At 42.1% G+C, this 23029-nt stretch overlaps 1 pseudogene; it reads left to right on the top strand.

Annotated features, from left to right (window-relative positions):
- The first annotated feature begins 18067 nt into the window (after positions 1-18067).
- LOC136389402 (ferritin light chain pseudogene) lies at positions 18068-18628 on the top strand (annotated as a pseudogene).
- Positions 18629-23029: the final 4401 nt, after the last annotated feature.

Genomic DNA, 23029 nt, shown 5'->3' with positions numbered 1-23029 from the left:
AACTAAATGACAAAATAACCTGGAAATGTTTTCTTTGAATATATGTACCCTGATTTATTGATGTCACCCCATTTAAATAAAAATTTATTTATTAAAAAAAATTTCATTCCTTTATCATTTTTATGCTTGTGATATCTGTAATGCTAATTCATTTTGCATATCTAATATTAATATTTAGGGTTATTTTACTCTTTTTCCCAGTCGGTCTTGCTAGGATTTTATAGATTTTTATTTTAACTTTGTCAAAAGCCAACTTTTGGCTTTCTCAATTTTCCCTATTGTTTGTCTATTTCTTTTCATGGATTTCTTTTTTATCTTTATTATTTATTTTCTTCAATTATTTTTATTAATATTTTTTTCTCCTTTTAAAATATTTTTCTCTTTATTCTTCATATTGAGATTATTTCCATTGATCTATTTTTATATTGATTGCCCACTGATAATCATATCCAGAGAGGTCTTTTATTTCTGGTATTCTATGTTTCAATTTCCCAATTTCTATTTGTTTTTGTTATGTTTTCTCTTCCTGTACTGAGATTTACTCTCTTCTTATCCATTATGGTGCATTTTTTCTCATATTCTTAGCTATAGTTAGATAGCTGCTTTAAAAACCTGTGCTAACACCAATATCTTTGTCATCTCTAGGTAGTCTTCATGGATTGCCTTTTCTCTTGAAAATACATCACATTTTTCTTTTTTTTTTTTTGTTTTTTTGTTTTTTTTTGTTTTTGTTTTTGTTTTTTGTATTTTTCTGAAGCTGGAAACGGGGAGACAGACTCCCGCATGCGCCCGACCGGGATCCACCCGGCACGCCCACCACGGGCGACGCTCTGCCCACCAGGGGGCGTGGCTCCGCCGCACCCAGAGCTACTCTAGTGCCCGGGGCAGAGGCCAAGGAGCCATCCCCAGCGCCCAGGCCATCTTTGCTCCAATGGAGCCTCGGCTGCAGGAGGGGAAGAGAGAGACAGAGAGGAAGGAGGAGGGGGTGTGGAGAAGCAAATGGGCGCTTCTCCTATGTGCCCTGGCCGGGAATCGAACCCGGGTCCCCCGCACGCCAGGCCGACACTCTACCGCTGAGCCAACCAGCCAGGGTCCATCACATTTTTCTGATCAATTTTGGATCATATCTGGACTCTGAATCCTATACTGTAAAGAATTTGAATCTGATTATAGTCTTCTAAACAGTGGATTTAGTTGCTGTTTTCCTTGTGGGCACTAAACATGGCTGGAATCTGAATACAAACATTGCTTCCTCTGCAGCAGGTGTCAGCTCTAATCTCAGTTGAAGCTTGTTCTTTTCTGGTTTGCTTGGAATTGGCTTCAAGTCGTCATGATTTGGGCTCAGTGAGAGATTGGTAGATGGCTTATACACAGAATTTAGGAGTCCTTCTTTCAGGCTCTGTTCTTCCTGGGCTACGACATTTTCCAGTGGAATTGCCCCAAACTCTGTTCTTCAGTTCCTTCAAGCCAGTAAGCCTAGGTGTTCTATAGAAATTTTAGCCCGTTCTTAATATCAACTCCTCTGCTTGCAGTGTCATTTTTGCTGTTAATTACTTTGTATTGCCTTCGAGTGTTTGTTTTAAAATTTTTCCCCCAGAGATGTCAGTTGTATTCTGTGAAGGAGTTTGTGCCAGAGGAGCTACTTGGCTTTATTGTAGGCTAGACTTGAATTTGATTCTCAGGTCTGCCACTTATTAACTAACAAATTGATTAATTTCTAGGACACTCACCATCCTTATCTATAAAATAAAAATGATGATGATGATGATGACGATGACCATGACGATGCTGCTGCTAAATCACATAAAGTTAGTCTGAGGATTAAATGAGATTATGTAAAGTGCTTGCCAAGTTCCTGGTACATAGTAAATGCTCAATAAATAGTAGTTGTTATTAATAATTATTAGTGCAAGTGCACTAATAAATAGTGGAAGAAAGAAAGGTTAGTTGGATAGGAGGCTAAGAAATTAGAATTTTATTTGAAAACTGTGATCACCTATGGAATGATGAGTTTTTAGACATATATAATTAATTTCTTGAGAGTTAAGAACCCTATTTAACTTCAAATGTGATCTTGCTCTTTGTTAAGTTTGCATGGAAGTAATGAAATTTGCATGGATTTGATTCTATACATCTCTTCTTATTTACACAAGCAATGGTATCTTTAAGATTTGTCTCTGCTGTATAGGCAACTTTTTCTTCTGTCTTCAAGGATGACATATACATTGGCATACCTGTTCTGCCCTAGGGTTCCAGGCTGAATGGGTAGAAGATTTAGTGTATGTTGAAGAACACAAAATTTCCAAAGGATGTACTACATCCACGGCCTGGAGGCCTCCTTGGAGCTTTCTGTTTCAATCTTCATGCTCACCAAAGAAACTCAGCATCCATGCTGTGAGAAATAGAAAATCAAGAAAGGCTGTCCACATCCAGTGAGTCACCAGATTATGACAACTCCATGTTCTAAATATTTCTCAAATCTTGTTCTTTCTTTCCATCTGGGTACTGATTTTAATCTAGTACAGGTCTCAACACTATCAGGACACTTTCACTAGCCTTTATTATTCTTTTCTTCTAGACTTTCATTCCTCCATTTTCCTTCCACATTACTATTATGAATGTCTCTATGTATGCTACTCCCTTGCTCAAAAAACATAGAACATTAGAGACTATAAAATAACAAAGTCCTAAGCACTGAACTCAAGGTCTTTCATGGTCTAGTCACTTTATTGCCCATTTACTAATTTACCAATCAGAGTCTCTTTCTGTGTAATGTCTCCCTGTGTCAATTCTTCACTTTACTTAATAGTGATAATATAATAGCAATAATTTCTTTAATATTCAAGTGTTACCTATAATGAGATTCACTGTCAATTTAATAATAGCTTTTTCAGGAAGAAAAAAAGAATACTATGACACTAAGTAAATGGACACTTTAATTGTAAGATACCTTGCAATTCCAGACACATTTAAAATGTGAAGTTTTAGGTCTGGGAGCTGAAAACACATCTCAATAGGGACTATTTATTAAATGCCAATGAAAGGCTCAGCGCTGATTTAGCTAAAGAATCTTTTCTTGCTTATTCTACCTCCAAGGAGCTCTTAACCATGCAGTCCTGCGCCTCTGCATATGACTTTCTGGATTATTTTGTGCTAAAATAAAACTTCACTTGGTCTAAGTTTGTTGAGTCTGCACAGAGAGTAAGTAATTTGTTTACTCACTGTGTAAAACTTGCTATACTTTAAGGGAAAAATTATAGTTGAAAATAGGACTCTAATAAGTCCCAAAGTATTTGTTATATCTGGCTGGTGGCTGAGGATTATCATGTTTTTTGTTTCATAAAATGCACCTGACTATAAGACACACCTAGGGTTTTAGGAGGAAAATAAGAAAAAAAAAAAAATTCTGAACCAAATGGTGTGTTAAAATGTTTCATAAAATACGGTATTTCTGCTTTCTGGGAAGGGTGTAGGGAATCAAAGCAGGGGATTCTCTCTTTTTTTGGTCACACGATGTCATCTTCTCTTTTGAAGTTATTACCAATGCAGTTATTCAATCAAGGCAAATTAAATACTTGGGTCTCAGGCTGGGGTTTCCCTCCATCTCTTTCTCTACCACTTTTGGCCTCTAAACATTTGACCAGCGTTGAAGCTGGAATTAAGCCATCACAGATCTTGATTTGATAAGGAGGAAAGGAATTAAAATGAACAAAGAGAAGTGAGGCTAATTAGCATTTCCAAGTAATTTTTTCCCCTTTGCAATTGGCCAAGGAAAATGTCATGAGGGAGGGGTATTTGCTTTCTCCTAGCAGGCGTCATCGTGTGCCCCTGGGGCCAGTCCTCACCCTCATCGGCCTCTTGGTGCGCCATTCTTAGGATATAAGTGAGCTGGGCTTTGTTGTGAAAGTCTATACACAATTAATGAGATTTCTGTTGTCTGTGCTCAGAGGATTCCAGACACTCCACTATAGTTAATTTGGAATTCATTTATTGTGGGCAGTTCTCCAGGCTTAATGGCCGAAGGGTCCTTTTAAAAGGGGAAAGAGTTCAGGGGCACAATTCCATAAAGCTTAGTATGAAAACTAATTCTTCATAAAACCCTGAAAAGTTTTCTCCAAAGTCCAGACACGAAACCTATTGTGGACCTCAGGATTTCATCTCTGCTCTCCTTGCTTGGGGCCTATGGACCGTAAGCAATGAATGTGCATTGGTAAATAAGGCATAACTTCATGACAGTTTAATGGGGCTGGGGAAAATAATTGCTTTTCTTTTTTTTTTTTAAAGTGGTTCTTCTTATCGTGTCCTGCTATGGTGAACTGTGATGGTGAATTTGCTAGAGATAAGATCCTTAAACTGAGACTAAAATAAACACAAAGATAATCTTATTCCATTTCTGGGCTTAGATTGTCTACCAAAGAGAAGCACGTTCATTGTAAAAATGAACAGGATTCCTGGCCAAGCAGTCTGAGGGGAGGAGGGGTGGGAGCCTGGCAAGAGGGGACAAGAGAAGCAAGCAGCTGGGAGCCCTTATTGGCGTGGCCCCTCTGACCTTGGTAGCCCCCTCACTGTCCACTCATTCATCCCTACATAGTGATTACTCCCTTTGTTTCAGTTTCATTCAAGCTCAGGTTCATCCTCAATGCTATCATTTTAAATTTGCTTATAAGGCCCTGGCTGGTTGGCTCAGTGGTAGAGTGTTAGCCCAGTTTGTGGAAGTCCCAGGTTTGATTCCCGGCCAGGGCACACAGGAGAAGCGCCCATCTGCTTTTCCACTCCTCCTCCTCTCCTTCCTCTCTCTCTCTTCCCCTCCTGCAGCCAAGGCTCCATGGGAGCAAAGTTGGCCCAGGCACTGAGGATGGCTCCATGGCCTCTGCCTCAGGCGCTAGAATGGCTCTGGTTGCAGCAGAGCAACACTCTAGATAGGCTGAGCATTGCCCCCTGGTGGGCATGCCGGGTGGATCATGGTTGGGCGCATGTGGGTGTCTGTCTGTCTGCTGCCCCCTGCTTCGTTCTTCGGAAAAGTACAAAAAATTTTTTTTTGCCTATGAGCTTAACCATCCCCTTTCTCCTCTCTGCTTTTCTAACCCCTACCCATTCTTACAGGGTCATCTCTCAGCAAAGTCTCCCAGTGTCTTCGTTCTCTCCTAGCACTTCCCTCCCTATGCTGTCTGTGCTTATTGGCAGCATTGATAGCCTTCTTTATCTGTTTGCATCAGAGCCTCTTCCTCTAGATTCTGAGCCAAGTGTTCATTCATTTGTTCACTCTCTCGTGTAATCATTGAATCAGTACTTGGCCAGCACATACTCTGTGCTGGAGATACAAGGGAGAACATAACCATCATGTCCACTGTTTCAGTCTAGTGAGGGTGACACAAAACAGAGGATCCAAAATCAAAGCTATGGATGAAGTGCACCAGGTGCTGAGATAAAGAAATGGAGAGATGACTACCTTATCAAGTGGGTCCTTGAGGAAGTTTCCCTGAGGATGTGGTATCTAAGTTAAGACCCAAGGAAGTAAGGTTTAGCTTTAGGACAGAGCATATTGACTGTTCCATGATCAATTGAAAGAATAATTCTAAATGAAAGGTCTTTATGGTTTGCCATAGTCAATTCAAAATACTGCTGAGAATAATGTCAATGAGTATTTCCCAAGGCAGTGTTGAGAGGTTTTTCAGGTGCTATCTCTGATCTAGTGGCAAAGGCTACTGGGAACACAGCTTTGAGGAGCAGTGTGATTGGATGAAGCTCAGTGGGAAAGAGTGCCATGATCAAGGTGTGAGGTCATCCTGGGTGTGCAAGTGACAGTGGCTATAGAATAGAGTATTGGAGTATATAGATTCCGGTTGAATAGAATGATTGGCCCAGCAACTGTGTCTCAGTTCTTACTTTTTCTAATTTTTTCTTTTTTGCTCTTTGATTCTTCTCCCAAAATCTTATCCCAGTTAATCAGCTTATATCTTCATAAAATTTAATTTAAGATTTCCCCAACTGTATTTGTGTGAGTATCCCCAAATATAGTGCACCACACACAAGCACACACATATAAAAATAAATGCATGTGCACGCGTATATATACATATATAAGTCATATTCACACTGACACCCACACATGTTCCCAGTCTCACTGTGTACAAATGTGAACATGACCCCATCCAGTACACAAATTATTCATTCTAGTATTAAATTTTAAAGAAGAGTAAATATTTTACCTTATCTGTCTACAGCTGCTTCAAGCAGCCTGGTGAACCCTAAGAAAAAAAGATTTAGATTTGAAAGACCAGGATCTAATTTCTGATCTTCCACTTATTAGCAATAACTTTCCAAGCTTTAAATGTATAAAATGGATTTAATAATAATAATAGGTTTTACATACTCTTTACAAAATGTTGGCAGGTCAAATGAGAACACATGTGAGTGCATTTGGAAAACTTGTACAGTGGTACCTTGAGATACGAGTTTAATTCATTCTGTAACTGAGCTCATAAGTCAGTCAACTTGTATATCAAACAAATTTCTCCCATTTAAAATAACTGAAATAGATTTAATCTGTTTTAGCCCTATGAAACATCCCCAAACCATCCTAAATTATGAAAAAAAGATATTTTTAATTAAGAAACACACATGTATACTTTACCAATGCATAACAAAATATATGAAATAAAAGAAAAAGTGTTATTTAGTACTGTATTCTTACCTTGGAGACAGACGAGTGCGGCTAACGGAGGTGAATGGTGGAGGAGGAGGGAGGGAGGAAGGGATGCAGGCACTGTAGAGACGTAAACTAAAACTGCACTTTCTTAACACTAAATGTGAACTAAAACTGCATTTTCTTTACTTTAAACAAACTGAAACTGAACTTTCTTTACTTAAAATGAAACCACAAAAACTTAATTGTAAAAAAATGCACTTTCTTAACTTTGAACTTAACCTAAGCTTAACATTACATATTTTTCATTTAATCACCACCTGTTTTTGTCTTTTGGCTGCACTTGCGGCACTTTCACTTGCAGGACTTTTAATAAAAATCTATCCAAAGAGGTTTGCTTTCGCCTGCCTTTTAAAATGTTATGGAAATGTGACAAACAAGTGTTATTAAAAAGTGCTGAAGCACGACCAGTTGAAACTTTTTCTGGGTGTTTCTTTTCAATGAATCTTAAAAGCTTCTCCCACATTACCAGCATGTCTTTAATTTCACTTGTAGAAATCACTTCCTCTGACTCTACCTCCTCCTCACTACTAATCTCTTGCAGAAGCTCTGTATGTTGCATCATCTGTAGCTCCTTCAACTCCTCAGTTGAGAGTTCCTCCTCATGTTCCTCAATGAGCTCATTTACGTCACCCTCATCCATTTCCAGACCCATCAACTTTCCGAGGGACACAATCTCCTCCAACGCTTCTACCTTGGTCTCGGTCTGTGGTTCGAATCCTTCCAGGTCCCTTTCTGCAATAACATCAGGCCATAACTTTTTCCGTGCTGAGTTCAAGGTTCTTCTTGAAACCTCTTGCAATTCCAAGTCAATAATGCATAAACATATCACGATGTTGTAGTGATCTTTCTAAAACTCTCGAAGGGTTAGATTTGTATTCTCAGTCACCTCAAAGCAGCGGCGGAACAATTGCTTTGTGTAAAGCTTTTTAAAGTTGAAAATGACCCGCTGATCCATAGGTTGCAAGATTGAAATCATGTTGGGTGGGAGGGTAGAGGACTTTCACAAATTTGAACTCATGGAGAATGTCATCTTCAAGACCAGATGGGTGGGCTGGAGCATTTTCAAGGATTAGTAATGCTTTCATTGGGAGTTTATTTTCTTGAAGATATTTCTTCACTGCAGGACCAAAGACAAGATTTACTCATTCAATAAAAAACTGCCACGTAACCCATGCCCTAGCATTGGCGCGCCACATAACCTGCAGTTTTTCTTTAAGAATCTTGTGATTCTTAAAAGCTCGAGGATTTTCAGAATGATACACTAGCAGTGGCTTTACTTTACAGTCACCGCTAGCATTTGCACACAATGCAAGGATCAGACAGACCTTCATGAGTTTATGGCCTGGCAGCTTCTTCTCTGGGGTGATGAAAGTCCTCCAGGGCATTTTTTTTTCCAGAACAATCCTGTTTTATCACAGTTGAACACTTGTGTTGGGGGATGTAGCCTTCCTTTGCAATAAGCGCAGCAAAACGTGCGCTGTACTCCTCAGCTGCCTTAACGTCAGCACTTGCAGCTTCACCATGCCTCACCACCGAGTGGATGCCAGATCTCTTCTTGAAATTTTCAAACTAGCCGTGACTTACCTTAAACTTATCTTCTGCTGCCTTTTTTGAAGTTGATGGTTCTTTCTTCTTCAAGTCGCTGTAAATAATACATGCCTTTTCGCATATTACAGTCTCCGTCACTGTATCTCCTGCCAGCTCTTTCTCTTTCACCCACACCAGCAGAAGCTTCTCCATTTCTTCATGGATATTTGTCCTTAATTGGGACAGAACTGTAGTTCCTTTTGCTGGATTTGCGCTTTTGATGGCATCCTTTTGTTTAAGGATGGTACAAATTGTAGATGTATTGCGGTTGTACAGCCTTGCCAGTTCAATCTCTCGTACACCACGCTCATGTTTTTCTATTATTTCTTGCTTTACTTATATCAACATCATTCTCTTCTTCTTCCCACTACTGTCTTTTACACTTGCTTTCTTCAGCCCCATGATAGCACACAAAAATAGTTAGTAAAAAATGCAAAAATGATGCAAGAACGAGTACAGTGCACGAGATTTGACTTGATTCTGCAGGTAACATGAGAAAGAATGAGATGCTGGTGTTGTGCTGCTGATACTGGACCCGTGCGCCAGCACGCCAACTAGAGGCAGCTTCCTGAATCACGACTCGTATCTCGGAATTTTGCTCTGATCTCGAACAAACATACAGACCAAGTTGCAGCTCATATCTTAAAAAAAAATTGTATGTTGGTCTGCTTGTATCTCAAGGTACCACTGTACAGAGATTTACAAATGTATTATTCCATGAGCATGTTCCAATGACCATATTCTATATTCACCTCTTTGTCCCTGGTACTCGTGTGTATGAGAACTCAAGTGATTTAGAAAATCATTATGCATGAATTGTGGTTTATTAAGTGCATTCTGACACAGATAAAAGCAGCTCCGTGCACATTTACCTTTCCTCTTGGTTACTAAAGAAATAAAATTTCACATGGTTTTAAAAGGATTTGTTTTGCTGGTTTTCACAGTAAAATTCCATTAGACTGAAGTTCCTCTCCTGCTAGGTCTCTTTTAACAGCATCTAGTATTTTCATGTACAGAAGAGACAGTGCATCACATTTTAAAGCTACTGTTAAGTCAGTACAAATTAAATACATACTTTAAAATCAGGTCTTGTTGCAAAGGGAAGTAGGCTAAAGGGGACCATGGCACCTGGGGCTCACAAAGCATGGTCCTTTCTGAGCCAATTCTCTACACCAATGCCTTTTTGTCATCTTCTCTTCCTTCTCCTCCTCCTCCTTCTTTCCCTCCTTCCTCATGATAGCTAAAATGTATTGATGACCTATTGTGTTCTAAGAACCAAGATAAATTATCTTATACATTATTCTGTTTAATCCTCATAACAAGTCTGCCTTGTCAAGTCTACTTCACAAATGAGGAAAACAAGATTCATTGAGCTTCTGCCCTCACCCAAGCAGCTCGGTCATCTCCAGAGCCCGCTCGGCAGTCCTCTGTCTTACAACATTCACTGCCTGCACATCCCTTTGTGGACTTTGTGCAAATCAGAGTCGTTTCCAAGTAAAATTCACACATGCACTTACACATAAAACTGCATTTGCTTTTTTCTCCCTGTCTCTCCTGTCATCCCTTAAAGGCCTGGTTCTTGTCTTCGTCATGTCTGTGTCTGCTCAGAACAGGAACTCCAAGAAGCACCGTGATTGGCTGAACTAAGGAGGTTTGGCGTTCCTATGGTGAGACTGATGAAAAACAAACAAGTAGCTGATCAACAGTCTGAGGTTATTTACAAAACTGAAAAATAAACTGGATCAGGCCCAGCTATTGGGACCAAACTAAGCAAGAATGCAAGGTTCAAAAGAAACTTGCACCTCGTGTTCATGCTGCACACGTACCCACCCCCCGGCCCCGGGTCCTACTGCAAAAGTGGAGGTAAATTTCTAACTGCTCTAAACAGCTGAGGGGAGAAATGTAAACTGATTTTTTATGCCATTGATGGGGCCAAGACAACCGAAACTGAAATGAGAATTTTGCAAACATGAAGAGGTTTATTAGTCTGGGCAGAAAGTCAAAAGCACTAAATTTTCCTGCAGATATGTTTTGCGCCTCATTCCTGATGTCTTGGACTCTGAAGAGCACTGGCCTGCGTCGTGGGTGAGAGAGTCATCAGTTCAGTTTGCACGATGGAAATGGTGGCTCCCTGCACGTTGGCCTGTACTGGGCATGTTTTGGGGGCGTCATGGCCTCATTCCCTCCGAAATGTAGCTGCTGCCATACACTTGCCCTCTTCCCATCCAAAACTGTACACTTGTGGATGACTGAGGAACCCTGGCACCGTACAAATTATCCATTCAGACTGTCAAGTGTCTTTTGTTTGGAAGGAAAAGAGATGTGACAAATGTAAACACTAGAGAATGGGACCCGCTGCAGAGGACAGATGCCATGTCAGACCTGATAAAAGCTGATGTGCATTCCTTTACTGTTAGTCAGCAGCTGCTCTCTCTCCAGCCTCCCAGACTTCGTTTTTTGCTATAATATTTTCTTTCATTCTGACCCCTAAGGCACGCCCTGGAAGCAAGATTCTGATTAGCACAAAACTGCCCACCTTATGTTTTCATTTTCATCCATGTTTCTAGTTTGCTGCTCGGACGCAGGATGCAGATACAGATCAAAGTTGATGAAGGCCACTGGTATCCCCAAACAGGAGGCAAAGAAGATTCTTTTCTGTCACTCAGAGTGGCAGGGCCATCTGGTTCAAATGCAGATGGAGGCTGTGCCTTCAATTATCAAGGTTCCAATATCATAAAATTTCCTGAGGCAGAGGTGGAGGGCTGAAGGCCTGGAGAACAGTCAACAAAAAGGAATTGGCCCCGGAAAATTCTGAAAACCAAATCAGTGTTTCAGTGTTTTATTCTAGGGCTGTGAGTGGACGCCCTAGACTTTATTTTACAACAATTTTACTACTGCCCAGCCCATTCCTGAGACATGGCTGAATTAGCTCCTAGCATGCTTAACGGTGCACTGAAGTTGGAATTGGCACCTTTCAGGGAGGCTGTCCAGGTTGGCAAGCTCAAAGCAGAAGCTGCAAACAGCAGCTGCTAGCTGGGCCTTTTCTGGCCAACAAGGGCATGTTTCTTCTCCATCTACGTAGCTATTGTCTCAGATAAACCACAGATAGTACAGAGCAGCAATTTTCCACCTTTTTCATCTCATGGCACATATATATTAATTATTAAAATTCTGCAGTACACCAAAAAATATATTTTTTGCCAACCTGACAAAAAAAAATAGAGAGGTATAATTTTGATTCATTTACATGCACAGAAAAGTTGGCCACTGATGGCTCAAGTCATAGTTATTCATCTTACACAACCAGAATTCCAGAGGGAGGCAGGCCAGGGCCATCACCTCGGCTTGGAGATGCCACTGTGGGCCGGTTCATTTCAGCTTCCTGTTCTGTATCCTTAAGGGGTTGTCATGGAACAAAAATATAACCCCAAAGATCTCAATGGAATGCAGTTTATTTTCAGGAAAGGATACAACGATGGTGAGATAAACAAGCAAAATCACTCAGTGTATCTCAGGATTCCCAGGAGAGATGCTGCTCTCAGTTTGAGGTAGTAGCTTCTCTGAGTTCCCCAGCAGAGGTTCCACAGGGCGAAGCTCTCCACAGTGCCCTCCTGGGTCTTGTCAACTAGCAAGCACATACGCAGCACACATCAATTATGTCTTGTCTTTTTTTTTATGCTCACTTATTTAAGAATGCTTCAGCTGTGAGTGGACGCCCTAGACTTTATTTCACAACAATTTTACTACTGCTCAGCCATGACCCTGAGCCACAGTGGGTTAGAGGGGGGCCAGAATGAGGGCAGTGGCCATGGGTTTAGAGAAGAAAGAATCTGTGAGTGAGACACTCTTTCCTGGTGGAGAGTGATTGGATGTGGAGGGGTCTAAGTTCGTGGTGGGTTCTTCAAATGGAGGTGCTGGCACAGTGGTGAAGCCATGAATAGGAATCAGGAAGTCAAGAGGAGGAATCTGAGAAGTTCAGTTTAGGACACACAGGGTTTCTGGGGTTGAATAGAGGCATATCCAGGGAATATATTCAGGGCGCAGCTGGAAATCCAGGCATAGAGCTCAAGAGAGAGGATTGGTAAAGTTTAAATATAATAACTATTTAATGATATTAATGAGAGAAGATAGTTTTTTTAAATTAATTTTTGACTAAAATGGCATAGTACTTTCCCACTAGTTATAAGCATCCATCCTGTGGATGAACTGAACCCACAAGTTGAGGAAGATGAAGTCTGCAATTATCTGGTGAATATGATCTTTGTGGAGAGTCCGTGGAGGGGGGAACACAAACCTCTGGTTCCCCATAAGTGCAGGGGAAGTGGGCAAGGGTGGTTATTTCTGATTTCACGGGAATAAATATTTCCTTGGGTTATAAAATTTTTAAAGGCTTTTTCACAATTTATTTGATATTCACAAGAACCATACAAAGAATGCAAGGGAGAGCTTCCTTTCAATGTTGATGAATGAAGAAAGAGGGATCCAATTGAGCCCCTGATGTATCCAGAATCTGGACTGACTGAGCCCATGATGGAGCCCAGAACCAGAATCAACTGGCCCAGGGCTTGGAGTGGCTGCCAGCTCCTCCCTCCTATTAAAGTACCCTTCCCACCCAAGTACGAGTGCTTCAAAGCTTTTACAATACCACCTCCTCTCTTTGATGACTTCATAGTGAGTTAAATAAATGATTCTTAAATGTCAGTACACTTGTAAGATACAGTTTTGAGCTTCACCCCAAAAGATTCAGTTTCAGTATGTGCATTAGGGTTCTCCAGAGCAATAGAAACAATAGGAAAAAAAAATATGGCTCACATGAATATGGAGGCTAAAAAGTCCCACAATTTACCATCTACAAGCTGGAGACCCAGGAAGCCAGTGATATGGTTCTAGCCTGAGTCCAAAGGCCTGAGAACTAAGAGCGCCAAAGGCGTATATCTCCGTGGGAGAAAATTGATGTCCCTCTCAGGCGGAGAAAGAATTCTCCCTTCCTCTGCCTTTTTCTTCTATTCAGGCCCTCAATTGGATGATGCTCACTCACACTGGGGAGGTCCATCTGCTTTGTTCAGGAATACAAATGCTAGTCTCTTCTAGAAACAGCTTCATAGCTGCATCGAGAGATAATGATTAACCAGATATCTGCACATCCGTGGCCCAGTCAAGTTGATATATAAAATGAACCATTACAGTGAATTTGCCAGGAATGTACATTTTAGCAAATATCCCAAGTGAGTCTGATAGTGGATGGTTCACCTACCACATTTCGAGAATCACTGAAGTAAGGGGGTCTGGGGGTTGGGGGAGGATGTCTAAGTCCCTTTTGTTGCCTTTCCCGCCCTTCCATCATCTTTTGTACATGAGGAGTTCTTATCTCATTGGCTAGATTCTGGGACATAAACCAGGCTGCATTTACTAATGGACATAATCATTATTTTCAGTGTCAAGTAGTTACAGTTTCTACCTTCTTTTCTTCTTCTTGATGCTGCGTTGATGTGACATCACTAAGCAGAGCCAGATCCTGCCGTTCCAGGGGACTTCATCCTATCATTTTTTTTTTGCGTGCTTTCTGAAATGATGTCATGAAAACTTGGGTCCCTGTGACCCAGCCAGAAGGTGATAACACCCAAAATTGCATTTGGGAGGTAGGGCCTTTGTAGACAATTCAACTAGGTTGCAAGTGGCCCTCAGTCTTACCAGAGTTCCATTTTGAATATGTCATCATTGGTTTCAATAAAAATAAAGTTTTACCTTGTGTATATTCAGTCTTATCTCATATGCATATAGCATCTTCAAGACTCCTAGCTGGCATTTATTGATGCATACTATGTGCCAAACAGTGAGTGTTTTGCATAAAGCAGCTCATTTAATCTTTATAACAGCTCTATGAGAAGATGCTATTATTATTCCTTTTCTTTTTTTCAGATGAAAAATTTTCCCAACGTGTTCTCACTGGTGAAAAAGCAAGATTTGAATCTAGTCTTTTAATTACATATACAATACACATACATTTGATTCTACTCTTATCTACTATACTTTATCATCTTAGGAACTTCCTGGGCGAGGGGCTGGATGATAATGGTAGAATGTTGGAATTCTCAGGTCCCCTGCACATACACCATCTTTGTATCATCCAAACTCTGAAACTCTGCTTAGAACCCCAGCAGAGGCCAACTCAATGGCAAAAGAACACAGGAATGCAAAGCCATTATCTGGCTAATTATAGCCACAACTCTATTTTGAGTTGCATTAACTAGATAGATTTCTTTTGTCCAATAGCTTGTTGACTGTCTCCTGAATGAGTACTCAGTTTGGCCCCTTTTTGCTGTGTTGAAATTTCTGTAACCTCAGTGGTTCTAAAATCAACAGATGATGAAACTTTTTAACAAATCTACTTTCTGAGCCAGTTGACGAGAACAGGGCTGGTGTTCCCTATCTGAGAACAAACTATTCACCAGAAAGGAAGGCCACAACCATAAATTGACATAAACTGGGTATAACCTTCTCCAAATGACTTTGTCTTGCCAACCTTCTCCGAATGACTTTGTTCTGCCAAAAGTGTTCTTAGCTTTATAACGTTGGTTGTCACTGGCCCTAGCCCAGCAGTTTCCAGTTTTTCTTTATGGGGGTGAATAGACTAAACTCAGCACTTTCTCAGTTTTTCAAATAAATGCACTGACATCATTTGGAAATTATAAGAATCCACATATCAGGCCAAATTCCACTCTGGGTTCAACATCCGCTGCTTCCCCGCCCCCACCCTGAAATCAACCCCCAAGAGTATAATTAAGTAAGGGTAGAACTTGGCCGGAAGCTTGTTATTTTTGCAGTTTTAATTACACATACCTCATTCATTTGCCCAAATTAGGAGAGTTTTAAGGAGGGAACCTTTGCCTATTGGCTTGCCTCAATGTCTGGTTATTCTAGTTCTTAACTTGGGAATTTCAAGAAAATAGTCAAGAATTGACATTATAAATCTCGGGGGCTGGAAAGAACTTAAATCACAAATATCTTATCCAAACCCCATGGTTTTATAGACCAAAACACAAAAACAAAAACAAAATCCTATGAGGTTTAGAGAAGAAAAGTGCTCAAAGTCATATAAAAGGTATGGTGAGCCAGACAAAAAAAAAAAAAAAAGAGAAGAAGAAGCCAGGAACCTGTCTCCCTGTTTAGCATGCTTTCTGCCACCCCCTAGAAAGGGTAATTCATCACAATGATTTATCCTGCTGCTTTTGGTAGTGCGAAGGACCCGGGATTTAGCGCCATGGAGAGGTAAGAGTAAATCTAAGTTCAACTACATCTTCATCATGCGTGCTTAGTTTCTTACCTTCTTTGGGTTTTAGTTTTTGTAGTTATCAAATAAAGAAGACCGATACATGCTTCCTAAGAATGGGGTGACAGTTAAGTGAAATGATATTCTCCGGGCAAGTGAGACACAGTAACTGTTTGATCCTCTTCTTTTTAGGACCCTTGGGTTACAAGTGATAGAAACTCAAACTGGCTTGAGCATAAAAGGGAATTTCTTAGAACATGTGATGTTGAGTAGATTTTGGTTCAAGAGAGGCTGGTTCTATAGGCCTACGTGTCATCATCAGAAATTACAGCTTTCTCCTGCACTAGTGACATTCTCAGGCCAGCTCCCTCTTGGTGTGACAAGATGGCTGTCCACGGCTCCAGGCCTCTCTCCTATAAGGTTACAATTCAGAAAACAGAAAACTTTTCTTATTTAATACCTCCAATGAAGACTCTAGAATTAAGTCACATTGGTCTAGTTCTGATGTAAGATAAAATGGTAAAAATCAGGAACAGAACAAACCATTGTGCCGTAAAGCTGAGTAACAGATCAGAATGTCAGGTTGATCTGCTATGTCCCCTCCTGGAGCTTGCAGGAGGTGGCGAGATAGGGAAGGCTGAGTGTCCAGGAGCACACAGGTTGAGGGTGCAACAGGGTTAGTTCTCTGTGGAGCCACCTGCGTGCTCTTAATCTCTGAGCATTCGCTTCCTTCTACTTTCTCCTTGCCCTGGGTTTTGTCAACACCCAGAAGAGGCCCATGAAGAGGCTCCAATCCTGTGCCCAGAAGGGGAAGAAGAGGAAATATTTTGTATACAGCACTAATATCTACCATAGAGGTCAACATTCAACAATGTAGAGTGATCCTGTTTAGATATGGAGATGCAACAGGAGTTCAATACTTTTTGCAAGTGTCTAACTTGCCCTTGTAGTCACTGACTGGCATAGCCGGACAACCATAGCTCTCTGTCCCCAGGATGCTAGGGGACCAGGGCATATTCTCTCCATAGCAGATCAGAAAAAAGAAAACACAGAGGCTGAGAGTCTCATGCCTTTTTCTCATTGTTGGGTAGACCTCTCCACCTTCCTTGATGATAAACAAGAGAGAAGAGGATGATGGGTAAGGGCAAGAATATTACTCTGTAGACCAGTGGTTCTCAACCTTTCTAATGCCGTGACCCCGCAATACAGTTCCTCATGTTGTGGTGACCCCAAACCAAAAAATAATTTTGGTGGCTACTTCATAACTATAATTTTGCTACAGTTATGATTCAGAATGTAAATATCTGATATGCATTATGTATTTTCCGTTGGCTTTAGGTGACCCCGCTGGGGTTGCGACCCACAGGTTGAGAACCACTGCTGTAGACACTTCTCCACAGAGGACATACAGATGGTTAATAAGCATATGAAAAAATGTTCAATATCACTAATCATCAAAGAAATGCAAATTAAAACCACAATGGGATGCCACCTCAGACCTTTCAGAATGGCGCTCATTAACAAAAGAACACACAATAAGTGCTGGCAAGGGTGTGGGAACCCTCCTGCACTGCTGGTGGGAATGCAGACTTGTGCAGCCACTGTGGAAAACAGTATGGAGATTCCTCAAAAAATTAAAACTGGAACTGTCTTTTGACCCAGCTTATTTCCCACTTTTAGGAATATACCCTAAGAACACCAAAATACTGATTCAAAAGAAGATATGCACCCCCATGTTTATTGCATCATTGTTAACAGTAGCCAAGATCTGGAAACAGCCCAAGTGTCTGTCAGTGGACAAGTGAATTAAAAAGCAATGGTACATATACATGATGGAATACTACGTGACTGTGAAAAAGAAGGAAATCTTACTTTTTGCAATGGCATGGATGGACCTGGAGATTATTATGCTAAGCGAAATAAGCCAGGCAGAGAAATAAAAATATCATAGGATCTCACTTATATGTGGAATTTAATGAACAAGGTGAACTGAGGAATGGAATAGAGGCAGAGGCGGGGTTGCAGGGAGCAGAGGGACAGCTGTCAGAGGGAAGGGGGAGGAGGGGATGGGTCAGATTAGTGAAATTATGTATTCATAACACATAGATACAGATAAGAAGACAGCAAATCCCAAAGGGAAGGGGGAGGAAATTAGGGGGAGGGGGGAAAGGGGATAATGGGGAACACGGGGTAGGGGGGTGAGCATGTTATATTGAATGGGACACCTGAATCCATGTTAACATAATACATTAATATTAATAAAGAAAAAGAAATATTAGTCTGTTAGGAGTTCTCTCATTAAAAATAACCTTGGCAGTCCCCCTCATCTGTCTCTTGCTTCAACAGTGTTTGAACGGAACAGACCCAGGGATGCCCCTTCTTTTGAACACCCTCCAATCTCTTTCCCAGTCATCACCTGTGGAACTACCTCAGCCAGTCTTAGCCTGGAGACCAACCAATACTATTTTTTTTTTACCTTAACTCCTTTTTGCTAAACAACCATGAGCTCTCAAATTCATCAGAATTATTCTACCAAGATAGAGGCTGCCATCAACCACCTAATCAACCTGCATCTGCGGGCCTCCTACACCTACTTTTTTCTGGGCTTCTATTTCACCTGCAATGATGTGGCTCTGGAGAGAGCGTGGGCCACTTCTTCCCAGGATTGACCAAAGAGAAGCACAAAGACACTGAGCATCTCTTAAGGTGCAAAAACCAGTGAGGTGAATGCATTGCATTCTCTTCTAGGACGTGCTGAAGCCTTCTCAAGATAAGTGGGGTAAAACTCAGGATGCCATGGATGCCACCATGGTCATGGAGAAGAACCTGAATCAGGCCCTTTCAGCTCTGCATGCCCTGGGTTCTACCCACACAGCCCCTCATCCCTGTAACTTCCTGGAGAACCACTTCCTGGATGAGGAGGAGATGCACTAAGAAAATGGTTGACCACTTGACCAACCTCAGCAGGCTGGTGGCCCCCAGGCTGGGCTGGGCAAGTATCTCTTTCAAAGTCTCACCTTCAATCATGACTAGGAGCCTTTGGAGCCCAGAGGACTTTGAGGGGTGCCCCTGTATTCCCTGATGCCTGGCTTTTGCCTGAAGCTCTCCCTGAAACCACTAAGTATCCTTTTAACCACCCTGGAGCCCTCTCCCATGTGTTGAACCAAATAGAAACAATAAAGAAAAAAATATATATATAATGACCCTGTTTTTTTCACCAAGAACTGTGGCTTCTTAGAAACCATTATAGAGCCCTGGCCGGTTGGCTCAGTGGTAGAGCATCGGCCTGGCGTGCAGAGGTCCCGGGTTTGATTCCCGGCCAGGGCACACAGGAGAGGCGCTCATCTGCCTCTCCACCCCTACCCCTCTCCTTCCGCTCTGTCTCTCTCTTCCCCTCCCGCAGCGAGGCTCCATTGGAGCAAAGATGGCCCGGGCACTGGGGATGGCTCCTTGGCCTCTGCCCCAGGCACTAGAGTGGCTCTGGTCATGGCAGAGCAATACCCCGGAGGGGCAGAGCATCGCCCCCTGGTGGGCAGAGCGTCGCCCCCTGGTGGGCGTGCCAGGTGGATCCCGATCGGGCACATGCGGGAGTCTGTCTGACTGTCTCTCCCCGTTTCCAGCTTCAGAAAAATACAAAAAAAAAAAAAAAAGAAAAGAAACCATTATAGAAACTCTGTGTTGTATTGATTGTACTTGTGCCCATGGCCGAGAGCCTTTGAACTAAAGCACCATCCGGAACATGGCAGATCCCACCTCAATGCTTCACATTACTCAGAACTGAGCACTTCAGCTTTCTCACGAATAACCTTCAAACAGCACACTCTGGGCTACCTGACGGGGAGATCACAGGGGTGGGGATTGCTTTGAGAAGATACATGAAAGGAAAAGAACTAACATAATTTGAAGGCCTGACATGAATCAGTCTTTGACATATTTTCATCCAATAATATAACTCTTTATTCAATGCTTACTATTTTCCAGGTATTTCTTTTAACCCTGAAACATGTGGACAAATTGGACAGTTGGCTGTAATGCATTGGTTAACACTGTGGGCCTGTCAGTAGTTTGATCAGGCTCTGTCGGTTGTAGATAACTTACTGTCCTGTGACTCAGTGTCCTCGGCTATAAAATGAAGACAGTGATAGCTCCCCCTCATAGGCTTCTTTGAAGGATGAAATGAATGAATATATGACAAATAGAAAGTACTCTGTCGACATCGGCTCTTGCTACTATTATTAGCCTCTTATTACAGATCAGAAAACTAAAGCTTGATGAGCTGTGTCTAGAGTCACAGCTAGGAGATTGTCGACTTGAGGCGAAGGGGAAAGACTGGAAGGGAAATTTGACTTGGATGAGCAGACACAGCAGGGGAGCACAGAGTGCCAGCAGAGGATAAGATGCTAGAAGCTCGCACAGAGGGGAGCTTAGATATTGGGAGTGTGGTGAGGATACCTCCCCCATGGAGGTATCTACAAGCTTGCTTTTTACTGGTGATCACACAGGATATGATCTCCTGGGAAGGTAAATGGGGAAGAGAACCCCCAAGCACAAATGATGAGTCACAGCCTATTTTGGTTCAGGTTAGAAGGGTAACCTGGTAAAATTCCAAGGCTGGTTGGTGGGAAAAGTTTTCCTTTTTTGCCTTCCTTAGCAGGGCTAGTTTTTGTAAACAGAGTTTCCCAGGCAGGAAGAGGAAATCTGTTTCCAGTGAAAACAAGTCACTTGAGGAGAGACAGGAAGGAAGTTGTGTGGATTCGCAGGGCTACTCGCTTCGGTTCTGCATGGTCTTTTAGTCCCTTACTTGTGGCTAGTGGATCTCATCAGCACTTTGGAATGGAGCCGAGAAGGAAGAGCACTGCATCCACCACTGATGCTACTCCATCATGCCCAAAGCCTCCATGTTTGCTGTGCGTGCCACCCAAGGAATTTTAAGCCCGTTTTTGGTGTTCAGGTTTCATATGATGTTTGATTTCTTGAAAGCCTTCTGTAACTGTTGTCTCAAGGGTACACAACAACCGTGCTGAGGTGGGTGGGATGAAGGTGATTATTCCCATTTTGCAGAGGAGAAACCAGGGTCTAGGAGAATGTGTTTCCTGCCTGAGGTCGCAGAGCTGGTGAAGGTTAGCATCAGGTTGAACCCAGGCTTGTCTGGAAGCCCACTGAACCGGGAAGATATGTGCGTGAGCGGCGCCAGCAGGCACAGCTCTGACAGGTGAGGCTGGGCTGGGATGTGGGAGTGGAGGCTCAGTTTTCTGCACCTTCGCATCCTGCTGCCTGGACCTGTGCCTGCCTGTCTCAAAAGGTCTCAGATATTGGTTAAAATGCATTAAAGGAAAGCTCCAGAAGCCAGGGCTGGCTTAGGGCAGGGGGCTGCTGAGCCTTTAGGTAGCAGGAGCAGGAGTCCTTGCTGAAAACAGGACATGGGGGTCTGATGCACAGTAAGTTTTTAATTAAAAAATTGCCCCAAAATGTGCTTTAAAATTGTACAGTACATTAACAAAATATGTTGCTTTCCCTTGTTTCGGTCAGAAGAAAGAGCCAGGGACCAGGGAATAGAATGAGATGCTTTTCTCTGCCCTCATGTGGCCCCCGAGCCGGCCCCGTCTGTGTCTTTCATGCCTGCGTCATCTCCCTTGCCTCTGCCCGATGCCCTGGTTGCTCAATGAACAACATTATTTTCCAAGCCCCAACATGAAGCTCCTTGGACCCAGTTGAAGAAAGACTGAAAACAGTGCAAAAAGACAGGGCACCTTTACAGTCAGGAAGCCTTGGGTTCTCCTACATCAAGGTCACCCACATCCATCCCAGGCCTTACAGTGGCTGCCCGCTCCTTTGCCCTCTGCCGTGGCTCAAACCACAGGCTCAGGTGTGTGGTGTGGATGAGTCTTATTTGGCTCTTTGGAGAGCACACAAGGACAGCAGTCTGCTCTTGGGATCCTGAGAGAGTGCCCGAAAAAGCTCATTAGGTGTGGAAGCCCAGGTAGCATCCTCGACTGTCAAAGAGGGTGCTTTGTTCTCCCCCCTCTGCCTGGCTTTCTGGTGGGCGTTCTTTGCTCATTCATGTGGAGGAATGTCGGCTTCTCAGCTGCCTTGTGCAGCTGCCAGACTTTCACTAAGGGACATCATTGCTGTTTCTGCAAGTGTGCATAGTTATGTTTCTGAGAAGACTTCTTTTGGTTTTTAATAGTTATTCTGGCTTGGGAGAGCCTAACCCACTGAGCCTATCTGCTATGCTGAATAAATCCCAGTGGATAATCGCAGTTGTTATGATGGTAATAGCAATGGTGGGCTTTAATCAAACACCTACTACATGAGTGAGGTTGTTTTGAGGGGCATACATGCTCCTTCACCTCCCTGTCTTGGGCTGTGTCTGTCAAGTCTATGAACTTTTATCAGCATGCTCTGGGGACCTCTAATTTTACCTCCCGCCATCCTTCTACATTTTCAGTTCTTGTGTTCTGTTCTCACTGACATCCTCACTGTTCCTCAAACACATCGAGCATCCCCCTGTCTCAGGGACTTTGTGCTTCCTGGTCTGTCATTCTGGAATGTTCTTCACTCTAATAACTTCTGAGTTCACATCCTCATTTCACTTAAGTCTGCTCAAATATCTACCTATTGTATATACAGAAGCTTCCTCTTCTTCCCCCATTATTCTGGGCCTCCCTGCTTCTCACTGTGTTTTTCCTCTTCAGAGCTCTCACCATCACCTGGCACAGTGTACAAACAGATGCTTGGCCAGTGTTGTTTCCTGCTGTGTCCTCTGCATTTAAAACACTGTGTGTCCTATGATATACTTAGTAAATAGTTGTTGAATGACAATATTGGTGAATGAAATGGTCCAGGCACACCAGTCCAGAGTATGAAGCCAATTGCACATACTGCACATTATAACTTAAGGTATATGTTGACATAACAAGATAGAAGCTGATTAAAAAATTTAACAGTTAAAAATAGCACAGAGATTTTAGAAAGAAAATAATAAGAATGTTTTTGTTATGCTCATATATGGATCATGTGATTGTGACTATTATGTGAAAAGTTAGAATTTTGGACTTGGTCCCAGCTAACAGTTCTATAATTTCCATGCAGAAATCATGTGTGCCTTCTACATGAAGTCTCCTAGCCTTCCCAGTAAAAATTAATACCTATGTCGTTGGAAATTCCAGAACACTTTAGCTGTACCTCTCTAATGAACAGGCAGCTAAGCCAAAGGGAGTCACACAAACACTGGATTTGAAGTCTAGCAAATACAAGTCAAACCCTTCTTAGGACATTCTATAACTAGTGACTGGATAACCTATATAACTACTCTCAACTTCTGTTTCTACATTTGTAAAACGAGGGCACAGTAATGTGGCCAATTTTTCTTTCATTCAGCAAATATTTCTTAAATATTTTTTATGTGCCAGGTACTTTTTATATGTTTTGTGACACATCCTAGGACAAAACCTACAAAAGAT

This window comes from Saccopteryx leptura, chromosome 1 (genome assembly GCF_036850995.1).
Source record: "Saccopteryx leptura isolate mSacLep1 chromosome 1, mSacLep1_pri_phased_curated, whole genome shotgun sequence".
Taxonomy (NCBI): Eukaryota; Metazoa; Chordata; class Mammalia; order Chiroptera; family Emballonuridae; genus Saccopteryx; species Saccopteryx leptura.
This window is presented reverse-complemented; position numbering and strand designations above follow the sequence as displayed.